The following is a 12898-nucleotide window of genomic DNA, read 5'->3' on the forward strand; positions in this document are numbered from 1 at the left end:
AAACACTGGAGCATGAAGGCCCTCATTTGCACTAAACTGGAAGTGGTGTGGTGGCCTGGCTCCTGCTCATCATCCAGGATAATGTCGTCCTCCTTGTTCTCCTCCCCCCATCCACCGACAACAACAGGGATCCCAGAAAGGTTTAAAGTATGCTCTTCTTGCTCCTCCTCATCCTCCCCAGCACCATCCTCCTCTGACTCCTCTTCAGACTCCTGTCGTTGACTTGTCTCAGATAGAGTAGCCCCCCTGGGAATTCATCCAGCATTGCGACTTCCTCATCTTCCTGCTCCTCCACGGCTTGATCAATGACACAATGCAATGCATGCTCCATAAAGAAGGCATAAGGTACGATGTCACTGATGGCGCCATGGCTGCGACTGACCAGTTTAGTGATCTCATCAAATGGCCGCAGAAGTCTGCATGCGTCGTGCATGAGCAGCCACTGACACAGTGAAAAAAAACCAAGCTCCCAGAACCTGTTCTGCCGCAGAGTTCGTACAGGTAGTCGTTAACTGCACGTTTCTGCTGGAGCAGCCTATCAAGCATATAGAAGGTTGAGTTCCATCGCGTCGGGCAATCGTAAATAAGACGTCTGACCGGCAGATTGTGTCGCCGCTGAATGTCAGCAAGGCGAGCCATGGCCGTGTAAGATCTTCTGAAATGGGCCGAGATTTTCCTTGCCTGCCGCAAGATGTCCTGGACCCCAGGGTATTTGACAACAAATCGCTGCATGACCAAGTTTAAGACTTGTGCCATGCATGGCACATGTGTAATTTTGCCCTGTTTCAATGCGCTAAGCAGATTGGCACTGTTGTCACACACCACTTTACCAACTGTCAAATTGAGCGGTGTTAGCCACTGATCTGCCTGTGAATGCAAAGCTGAAAGGAGTGCAGGGCCAGTGTGGCTCTTGGCTTCCAGGCACAACAGATGCAGCACAGCATGGCAACGTCTCACCTGGCATGTCGAATAGGTTCTGGGGATCTTGGGCAGCGCAGCGGAAGAGACGCTAGCAGTGGAAAAGGAGGAGTCAGCCGAGGAGGAGAGGGAGGATGGAGTAGGAGGAGGAGAAGAAGAGGCAGGCCTGCATGCAATCCGTGGCGGTAAAACCAAATTTACACGGGTACCACGGGTTACATGCTTGATGGCCGTCAGAAGGTTCACCCAGTGGGCAATAAAAGTTATATACCTTCCCTGCCTGTATTTTCTAGACCACGTGTCTGTGGTCAGATGTATCTTGGCACCGACACTGTGTGCCAGAGATACATTCACTTGCCGCTGAACATGGCCATATAGCTCTAGGATGCCCTTCTGTGAGAAATACATCCTTCCTGGGACCTTCCATTGTGGTGTTCCAATAGCCACAAATTTTCGAAAGGCCTCCGAGTCCACCAGTTTATATGGTAGTAGTTGGCGGGCTATCAGTTCTGACAAGTCAGCGGCCAACCGTTGGGCAAGAGGGTTATCCAGTGTCATCATTTTTTTACGCTCAAACATTTGGCCCACGGAAGCCTGCCTTTTCCCAGAAAAACGTGAGGACGGCATGATGGAAGGTGGAGTGGAGGACAATTCTGAGGAGAGAGGAGAAGGAGAAGTAGAAGAGGCTGGACGGTGAGAGCCTGGAGTGTGACTTTGTGGGTTCCGTTGCTCCCACTGGGCTAGGTGATGGCAGCTCATGTGCCTTCTTAAGGCGGTCGTCCCTAGGTAAGTGTTGGGCTTACCTTGTCTTATGCGTTGACTGTAAAGGCTGCAGATGGCAACACTATTGTCAGCAGCGGACACATTAAAAAAAGCCCACACTGCGGAGCCATGTGCCGGCGTCCTGGGAGCGCCATATGTGACTGTACATGGTTGATGCCTCGCTCCTGATACATTAGCAGTCTGCTTTGTCCCTCCTGTGCAATCTAAGTTCTGCCTACTTCTCCTCCCTATCTGCTGGTCCATATCTCCCTCTGAACTCCCCTCCTCTTCCTCTCTTGTGGGCACCCACGTGACATCCCTAGATATGTCATCATCGACATCACCTTCCCCACCACTATAATTAGAGATCTCAGAGTAGGCAGCATGGACCAACCTCCTTGGGCTGATCTGGGTACTGTCGTCAGACTGTTGAGTGGCGGTTGTTGCTACCTCCTCTTCCTGATCCAATGCCAAGAGTGGCTGCGCATCGGAAATGTCTTGTGATGGATCGGAAAATAATTCCTGTGACTTAAGCGGAGGGTATATGGTGGTGGTGGTGTTGGTGGTAGTGACTTTGGGGTTGCACACAGCAGAGAGTGAAGAGGGTGCAGATCGAGAGGATGAGGAGGGTGCAGAATAGTAAGGCTGAGTGAGCCACTCAATCAAGTCTGGTGCATCCTTTGACGTAATCGCACACACCTTCTGCAATTTCCTACTTTGGCTCAAGCCTGTTGCTCCTGCCCTACCCCTACCACCCCTGCGGAAGGGCCTGCCTCTTCCTCTGCCTGTCATTTTCTAAAAAATGTTTCTAGAGAAGTGCAGTATATGTGGAAGAAGGTATATAACACCCTACTTCAATCTGTCGTTTTGGGGGGCCACTGGTCTTTCACACCAGTTATAATACTTTTTTCTAATTGTGTTTGTCACTCTTTGTAGTATTGTTGCAGAACCGCTCAGCAGTCCCAATGCTGCACAGTGGAAACGCACTATACTATGCCTTCTATATTTGAAAGAAAGTATATTATAAGTGTATTACTTACTGACGTTTGTGGACCTAATAGTAGCTAGCTAGTAGCTAGTGAATTACAAACTGTCCCTGCTCCAAAGAGCAAACTCTATCCCTACACTTAGAAAAGACAGCTGCAGAATCGGTCACCTCAGCACTGCAGTGCACTATAATATGCTTTCTATATTTGAAAGAAAGTATATTATAAATGGCACCAACCTCTTGGTTTGTTGGTGTTGTTTTTGGAGCGACATTCGGGTAAATACTCTGTCCCCTTTCTTATTCAACCCTCACATTTTTGTTCATGGGTAATTTCATCATTCCCCCCCTGTCTATCATGATACACACACACCACATTCTTACTTATTTTACTCACCTCAATCTATGCACTTACACTTCCATGCATACACGCATGCTATTCCCTTTAATTAGTGCATCATACAAAATGACATTTTTATCCACACAAGTATAACACAGCACTATTTGATTTATTTGCTCATCCCTTTTTGGGTTTCATTGGGGTTTATTATTTATTTTTAAAAAAAATTTCATTATTATATTACTCTAGTGAATATACCTATATTCCACACCTTGTCCCTAGATTTATTGGGTTCAACTATCATTACACCTTTTATTTTTATTTTTAGACACACTCTTTTATGCTGGTGCTTTCCTTGTTTTGTCCGAAGTCGCATCCATCTTTCAGCCGCCTCAGTTCCCAGGGAGGGAGTATGTGCCTAGCCCACGCAGCATCCACCGGCACACACAGCGCTTGCCGTCTGGACTGGTGAGTTTGCTTTGGCCAAACCATCTACGTGTATCAAATCCTCATTATTATGGTTGGTACATTATTTTTATATATTTTTTATCTTACGCCACAGGAACTCTGTAATAACATCAGCTCCTGATGAATGGGGAGACACCCACGAAACGCGTCGAGCTTTATTGATTAGATGTCCCAGTTATATTTTATATGGAATCATGTTTATTGTGTTATGAATTGATGACTTAACTATATATCAATTGTTCTTAGTGGATGCTTATTTACCATGTGGGTACACCTATCGATGCCGGGCTTGCTGTCATAGGCATCACTATGCCACTTAATTTATTTAATGTAATTACCATTGTCAAGTACTATTATGTGGATACTATATATTGTGTTTTAATGTATTGATGCCTATATATATTATGAATTTGTTCTATTATTATAATTTATGGTTTTCCACTGAACAATCAATAAACATCCAATTATCGTTAAAACTCACCTCCACTATCCAAGTGCTTCATTTAAAGTCCCAAACCTCCCTTTCTATACGTATATTATAAATGTATTACAACCCTATATACTGTACACCTATACCAGTACTTAAAAGGATGTTTGTGGACCTAATAGTAGTTAGCTAGTAGCTAGTGAATTAAAGTCTGTCCCTGCTCCAAACACCAAACTGTCCCTACACTGAGAAAAGACAGCTGCAGAATCGGTCAGCACTGCAGTGCACTATAATATGCTTTCTATATTTGAAAGAAAGTATATTATACGTGTATTACAACCCTATATACTGTACAACTATACTAGTTCTTAAAAGGACCTTTGTGGACCCAATAGTAGCTACCTAGTAGCTAGTGAATTACAGACTGCCCCTGCTCCAAACACCAAACTGTCCCTACACTGAGAAAAGACAGCTGCAGAATCGGTCAGCACTGCAGTGCACTATAATATGTTTTCTATATTTGAAAGAAAGTATATTATAAGTGTATTACAACCCTATATACTGTACACCTATACCAGTCCTTAAAAGGACTTTTGTGGTCCTAATAGTAATAGCTAGTGATTACAGACTGACTGTCCCTGCTCCACATAGCGTCCTTTCCCTACACTGACAAAAGACAGAATGTAAAATGGCCACCAGATGAGGTCTATTTAAAAGGTAGGGGGTATGTCCATGTGCTGAAATGTCTCAATTGGCTGTCCTGTACCCCATGATGGATGTGTCATGGGTCAAAGTTCTTCACAATGTAAACAAATATGTCCACCTCGATCAGCGCCAGAAGTCCGCCGGTTTGGCGAATCACAAACGAGCTAGGTCCATCTCTAGTAAAGACTTTAATCCCTTTTTAAATATAGGCACCACATTCGCCCTGCGCCAATCTAGTGGTACTATTTCCATTAATGAGTTCCTAAAAATTAGATACAATGGCTCTGAAATTACAGAGCTCAATTCTTTTAGGATCCGTGGGTGAATGCCATCAGGTCCAGGTGCTTTATCCACCTTTACTCTGTCCAAAAATTTCTGGACCATATCACTTTTGTGGATCATTTGGGGCTGTTTTATATACACAGAGCTGAAGAAAGTATTTAATAAATTAAAATTAGCCTTATCTTTGTCCCCAGTCACCCACTCTAGATTATTTTGTAAAGGACCTACATGCTCAGACCTGACCTGACCTTTTTACTATTAATATATTTGAAGATTTTTTTGGGGTTTGTCCTACTATCTTTTGCAATCTGTCGTTCATTTTGAATCATTGCATCCTTTTTGTCTATAGATTACATGAAAAATAAAAATTGTTACACTGTATTACTCAGGAGCAACAGAGTTTTGACAGCAACTGCATCCTCTTCAGAGTCCTTTTATACCTGACCACCCATAGATCTAACAAGGGTCCATCCATATCCGCTGGGCAGAAACTGAGCAGGTATGAATGTGACATCCGTCCCATTTGGCTCTGATCAGCAAGGGAGCTGCTTACAGCTCCCATGCTGGTCAGAGTGGGCTCAGCTCATATGAAAGGAGCCTTATAGTGGTTGTAAACCCTTGCATTGTATACCCAGGGAAATGACTGGCCTCAGATGATGTACAGAGCACAGCTTCACACCTGCACAGCTGTAAAAATGGCATGAGCGGCTGTGAGTCGCTGAGTCCTCATAGCCATGAATGGGTTTTCTGCACGCAGCACCTGGCAGCTAAAGCCACAAAAGGCACCCATTTATAGACCTTGGGTGTCAGCAGCTGTTTGAATGAGGTCTTTGACAGACACCTAGGAGTTCTGTGTTATGATGCCCAGTTTATAAAAATGTTTCTCTCCTTACAGGGAAGGTTTGATTTCTGCTGTCTGATCATGAATGGGTACAGCTCCTGGTGAAATGGTTCATCATTACAAGCATAGAGTCATACCCTGACATAGCTCCTCAACCATCAGGTAGTCCATCACTAGTATATCCAGAAGGAAAAGTATAGTTTATACTGGAGCTTGCTGTTCTCCTGGTTTCACAAAGGCACGCTCCCTACAGTGATAAAATATGGTTCACACACTCTCCATCAGTCAAGGGCAGTAGTAATATCTTTGGACCGACTTCCAAGTCTGCTTGAAAATTCCCCACACATTTATGCTGAGGATCCAGTAACAGCTGAGCTTGTTCCCCTGGGACCCAACTTGCCAGTGGGGCTGTAGTGACCCAGCAGAGAATATCTTGCAATAGAGGATACCTTGACACATGCCTTGCTGCATCTGCTCTCTCACTAGATAATTGTAGTGGTCTTTTTTTTTTGCCACAGCACACCAAAACTGCTGCATGAAGGACCTTTGGTGCACTTTCAGAAAGTTCACCAAAACCATAATAGAAGTCAATGGGAAAGGGCATCGATGTGCCGATTGTCATTGTTGCCGAAGTCTGGATCGCCAGTGTCATGCTGGGGTCAGAAATCCTGCTATTAGGGGAGACTGCTGGGACTTGCAGTTCTTGAAGAAACATCCTATGAACCCTACAAAATGTGGACTTTCTTCATGTACAGGTATGCTGGGGCAGCCACATTCTTGAAATTAGGGACTAGGGAAGTTAGGGAAAAGACTGCACTTTATGTTGTTCTGTTACCTGTAAATGTCATCATACAAAATTATTTAAGTAAAATGTTTGAAACTTTGCCTTTGCCTGGTCTGAAGTTACTGTCACATATACAGCTAGGGTTACTACACACATTGGGGTATGAAGATACCTGTCATGAAAATCTCACGAAGAGATTGTCCTCCAGGTCTTCTGATGTACGATCGTCGCGGGTACGCACGATCGTACGAACGCCCTTACGTTCATACACAGGTGCGCGTGCGTGCGTCCGTATTGGCGCCAAACGGCCTATTTAAACCAGCCTCTTGCCAACAGTCTTTGCTGTCTGCTCAACAGCGTTATACCTGTGAGACCTGATCTGTGTTGTTTGTTCCTGTTTGACCCGGCCTGCCTGTGACCCATCTGCTATCCGCCTGCACCCGACCTCGGCTTGTTGTGACTATTCTCCTGCCTGTTCCCTTGTACTTCGTTCCTGCCTGGTATCCGATTCGGCTTGCTCTGACCATCCGTCTGCTAGAAGGGTAACCTGCTTATATACTGAACTGTTCATCTGCTATAAGTGCCTGCTCATATTGAACTACCTATCTGCTGCAATAACCTTCTATACTGGACTGTTCATCTGCTATAAGTGCCTGCTCATATTGAACTACCTATCTGCTGCAATAACCTGCTATACTGGACTGTTCATCTGCTATAAGTGCCTGCTCATATTGAACTACCTATCTGCTGCAATAACCTTCTATACTGAACTGTTCATCTGCTATAAGTGCCTGCTCATATTGAACTACCTATCTGCTGCAAATAATCTGCTTATACGGAACTGTTCATCTGCTATAAGTACTTGCTCATATTGAACTACCTGTCTGCTGCAAGTCACCTGCTTATACTGGATTGTATTATCTGCTACAAGTGATCTGCTAGTATTACACTATCCATCTGCTTCTAGTACCTGCTTATATTGACTGTTATCTGCTGCAAGCACTTGTGTATATTACCCTATTCACCTGCTACTAGTGACCTGCTTCCCTGCACTGTTTATCTCCAAGTTACCTGCTCCATTGAACTGTGTATCTGCTATAAACTACCCGCTGGTCCCTTCACTGTGATCACCTGCTCCACTGATCCTCGCCTACCCATCCTACCCATCTGTTGATCCTGCCAGGCACCTGTACCCCTCCTTACTCCTGTGTTCCCTGTTGTATTGCCAGGAAACCGGTAGTGGGAGTCGTAAAGGAGGCCTCTCTCCGCAATCCGGGCTCGCTACTAGAAGGTACGTGACAGTAGCAGACAGCCAATGTCTGAGCCCGAGCGGGGAGCCTCCGCCATGGAAGAACTTTGTCAACACCTGGCAGGACTGTCTGAGGCAGTTAAGGGCCTTCAACAAGGCTACACTCGGCTGGAGGAACGGGTAATTGCTCTTTCCAACCCCTCCGGATCCTTGGGGGCCCCTCAACCATCAGTTTCTTCAACTGAAGCAGTTCCAACACCTACAGTTGTGATGCTACCACCAGAACCTAAAGTTCCCATACCCGAGCGATTTTCTGGGAATCGCAGTGGCTTCAGGGCCTTCCGCAACTCCTGCGAATTATATTTTGCCCTCCAACCACGGACCTTCTCTTTAGAGGCTACCAAGGTGGGTTTTGTGGTGTCTCTACTCTCTGGAGACCCCCAGACCTGGGCCCACCGCCTGTTAGAAAACCAGGACGCAGCGTTGACTAATCTTTCTACTTTTTTTGATGCTATGGCTCAATTGTATGAAGATCCTCAACTTTCAGCAACTGCAGAAACCGCTTTGCGGACCCTCCAGCAGGGACGAAGGGCGGTGGAAGATTATGTGGCCGAGTTCAGGCGATGGGGTGCGGATACGAACTGGAATGATGCTGCCCTTCGCCATCAGTTCCGCTTGGGACTCTCTGATTCTTTGAAGGATGAGCTTGCTAGAGTCGGTATCCCACAGACATTAAACGCACTAATTGACTTGGCGATACAGATCGATCGTCGTCTGAGAGAGAGGAGAGCTGAGAGGGCCACTGGTTTCTCTCGTCCTACCTGGATGCTTCCAAAGGCCCCAAGCCATTTACATCCAGCACCTGCCACCCGATCCACGTCTGACACACCTGAGCCAATGCAACTTGGAGTCTTGCGGCCATCTCTTACCCCCGAAGAACGTCAACGCCGGCGGAATAATAACTTATGCCTCTATTGCGGGGAATCTGGACATTACGTCAGGAACTGTCCAATAAAACTTCGTAAGTGTCCATCCGTGCCTCCTGATCTCCCAGACTCTCTAATAAAGTTTCCATCTCACCTTATCATTTCTGTCTCCTTTCAGTTCCCAGGAAAGACTTTACAGACACCCGCCATTATTGATTCCGGGGCATGCAGCTGTTTTATGGATTCATCCTTTGCTGCCCAACATCAGATTCCTCTCCTACCTAAGACCCGTGGACTCTCTATTCATTTGGCCGATGGCTCCGCTATTAAATCTGGTCCTGTAACTCGAGAAACTGCACCTCTATCTACTGTTATCTCTGGTTCTCATCGAGAACTTCTCCGGATGGACATTATCACCTCCCCTCTTTTTCCTGTAATCCTTGGGATGCCCTGGCTACAGGCTCACAATCCAACCATAAATTGGACTACAGGAGAAATTACCTTTTCTTCACCGTATTGCCAGAAGTTCTGTGGTTCATCCGGTTCTCTGAGACCAGCAACTTTATTATCTATTGACTCAGAGATCGATTTACGTCAAGCCATTCCCGAAGTCTACCATGAATTTTTGGACGTGTTCAGTAAACAAAAGGCAGAGGTGCTCCCGCCCCACCGGGCTTATGACTGCCCCATTGAGTTACTTCCTGGAGCCAAGATTCCGTTTGGAAGGGTTTTTCCCTTAACAGAAGTAGAGCAGGAGAAACTCAAAGAATACCTCGAAGAAAATTTAAAGAAGGGGTTCATTCGCCCTTCTACGTCCCCAGCAGGTGCAGGTATTTTCTTTGTTGAGAAAAAGGACCACACTCTCCGACCCTGCGTAGACTACCGTGAATTAAACAACATCACTATAAAGAACCGGTACCCTCTCCCTCTTTTTCCAGAGTTATTCCAAAGACTGGGAATTGCCACGGTGTTCACTAAACTCGATCTCCGTGGGGCTTACAACTTGATCCGTATCAAGGCCGGAGATGAGTGGAAGACTGCTTTCCGTACCCGATTCGGACACTACGAGTATTTGGTGATGCCCTTCGGTTTGTGTAATGCCCCCGCCACCTTCCAATATTTTATCAATGATGTGCTCCGGGACTTTCTGGACTTATTTGCTGTCGATGATATTTTGATTTTTTCTTCCTCCCTTGAAGCCCATCGCAAGCACGTCAAAAGCGTGTTGGGTCGGCTCCGCCAACATGGACTATATGCAAAAGCAGGCAAGTGTTTGTTCGAACAGGAAAGTATACCATTCCTGGGGTTGATCATCTCTAGTAAGGGTATAAAAATGGACCCCCAGAAGATTGCTGCGATTTTGGACTGGCCGACTCCTGTAGACAGGAAAGGAATCCAACGTTTTATTGGATTCGCCAACTTCTACCGCAAATTTATTAAAGGTTTCTCAGCAGAGGCGTAACTAGAAACCTCAGGGCCCCGATGCAAGAAATCAGGAAGGGCCCCCCCCCCCGAAAAGCATGATTTTGATACTATATTTTTTTCCACTGTAGAACAAAATAAAACATTTCTGTGCAGCCTGTGTCCCGAGTGAAACCTGTGTCACCAGTGCAGTGGTGGTACTGGAGGGGGGTGGCAGTGGTACTGGAGGGGGATGGTGGTCCTGGAGGTGGGTGGCGGTGGTGGTCCTGGAGAGGGGTGGCAGTGGTACTGGAGGTGGTGGCAGTGGTACTGGAGGTGGGTGGTGGTGGTGGTACTGGAGGGGGGCTGATGGTGGTACTGGAGGTGGGTGGCGGTGGTACTGGAGGTGGGTGGCGGTGGTGGTACTGAAGGTGGTAGCGGTCCTGGAGAGGGGTGGCGGTGGTACCGGAGGTGGGTGGCGGTGGTACTGGAGGCTGGGTGGTGGTACTGGAGGAGGGTGGTGATGGTACTGGAGAGGCATGATGGTCCTGGAGAGGGGTGGCGGTGGTACTGGAGGTGGGTGGCATGGTGGTGGTACTGGAGAGGGGGTGGCGGTGGTACTGGAGGTGGGTGGCGGTGGTGGTACTGAAGGGGGGTGGCGGTCCTGGAGAGGGGTGGCGGTGGTACCGGAGGGTGGGTGGTGGTACTGGAGGAGGGTGGCGATGGTACTGGAGAGGCATGGTTGTCCTGGAGGCGGGTGGCGGTGGTACTGGAGGTGGGTGGCATGGTGGTGGTACTGGAGAGGGGGTGGCGGTGGTACTGGAGTGGGTGGTGGTGGCACAGTCTGGAGGGGTGGTGGCAGTCTGGAGGGAGGGTGGTGGGCTGGTGGTACTGGAGGGGGGGTGGTGGCACTGGAGAGGGGATGGTGGCATTGGAGGGAGGGGTGGCACTGGAGGGCGGTGGTGGAACAGTCTGGAGGGGGGTGGTGGAACAGTCTGGGGGGGTGGTGGTGGTGGCACAGTCTGGAGGAGTGGTGGTGGTGGCACAGTCTGGAGGAGTGGTGGTGGTGGCACAGTCTGGAGGAGTGGTGGTGGTGGCACAGTCTGGAGGAGGGGGGGATGGTGGCATTGGAGGGAGGGGTGGCGGCAGTCTGGAGGGGTGGTGGTGGTGGCACAGTCTGGAGGGATGGTGGTGGTGGCACAGTCTGGAAGGGTGGTGGTGGTGGCACAGTCTGGAAGGGTGGTGGCACAGTCTGGAGGGGTCTGGAGGGGTGGTGGTGGCACTAGAGGGGTGGTGGTGGCACTAGAGGGGGCTAGTGGCAGTCTAGAGGGGTGGTGGAGGCACTAGAGGGGGGGTGGTGGTGGCACAGTCTGGAGGGGTGGTGTTGGCAGTCTGGAGGGGGGGTGGTGGGCTGGTGGTACTGGAGGGGGGGTGGTGGCACTGGAGGGGGGATGGTGGCATTGGAGGGAGGGGTGGCACTGGAGGGCGGTGGTGGCAGTCTGGAGGGGGGGTGGAGGAACAGTCTGGAGGGGTGGTGGTGGTGTCACAGTCTGGAGGGGGGGTGGTGGTGTCACAGTCTGGAGGGGGGGTGGTGGTGGCACAGTCTGGAGGGGGGGTGGTGGTGGCACAGTCTGGAGGGGGGGTGGAGGGCTGGTGGCACTGGAGGGCGGGTGGTGGCACTGGAGGGGTGGTGGCACAGTCTGGAGGGGTGGTGGCACTGGAAGGGGGTGGTGGGCTAGTGGCACTCGAGGGGTGGTGGTGGCACAGTCTGGAGGGGGGGTGGTGGCACTGGAGGGAGGTGGGGTAGCGGCACTGGAGGGGGGTGGTGGTGGCACTGGAGGGGGGTGGCACAGTCTGGAGGGGTGGTGGTGGCACAGGAGGGGGGGGGTGGTGGGCTGGTGGCACTATGGTAGCACTGGAGGGGTGGTGGTGGCATTGGAGGGAGGGGTGGCACAGTCTGGAGGGGCGGTGGTGGCAGTCTGGAGGGGGGTGGTGAAACAGTCTGGAGGGGTGGTGATGGCACTGGAGGGCGGGGGGCACAGTCTGGAGGGGTGGTGGTGGCACTGGAGGAGGTTGTGGGCTGTTGGCACTGGAGGGGGGTGGTGGCACTGGAGAGGGGGTGGTGGGCTGGTGGCACTGGAGGGGGGGTGGTGGTGGCACAGTCTGGAGGGGGGGTGGTGGTGGCACAGTCTGGAGGGGGGGTGGAGGGCTGGTGGCACTGGAGGGCGGGTGGTGGCACTGGAGGGGTGGTGGCACAGTCTGGAGGGGTGGTGGCACTGGAAGGGGGTGGTGGTGGCACTGGAAGGGGGTGGTGGGCTAGTGGCACTCGAGGGGTGGTGGTGGCACAGTCTGGAGGGGGGGTGGTGGCACTGGAGGGAGGTGGGGGTAGCGGCACTGGAGGGGGGTGGTGGTGGCACAGGAGGGGGGTGGTGGCAGAGGAGGGGGGGTGGTGGGCTGGTGGCACTATGGTGGCACTGGAGGGGTGGTGGTGGCATTGGAGGGAGGGGTGGCACTGCAGGGAGGTGGTGGCACAGTCTGGAGGGGCGGTGGTGGCAGTCTGGAGGGGGGTGGTGAAACAGTCTGGAGGGGTGGTGATGGCACTGGAGGGCGGGTGGCACAGTCTGGAGGGGTGGTGGTGGCACTGGAGGGGGTTGTGGGCTGGTGGCACTGGAGGGGGTGGTGGCACTGGAGAGGGGGTGGTGGGCTGGTGGCACTGGAGGGGGGGTGGTGGCACTGGAGGGAGGGGGTGGCACAGTCTGGAGGGGCGGTGGTGGCGAACAGTCTGGAGGGGGATGGGGTGGAACAGTCTG

The sequence above is a fragment of the Lithobates pipiens genome, unplaced genomic scaffold (assembly GCF_037356315.1).
Source record: "Lithobates pipiens isolate NorthernLeopardFrog02 unplaced genomic scaffold, aLitPip1_a1.2 Scaffold_19, whole genome shotgun sequence".
Lineage (NCBI taxonomy): Eukaryota > Metazoa > Chordata > Amphibia > Anura > Ranidae > Lithobates > Lithobates pipiens.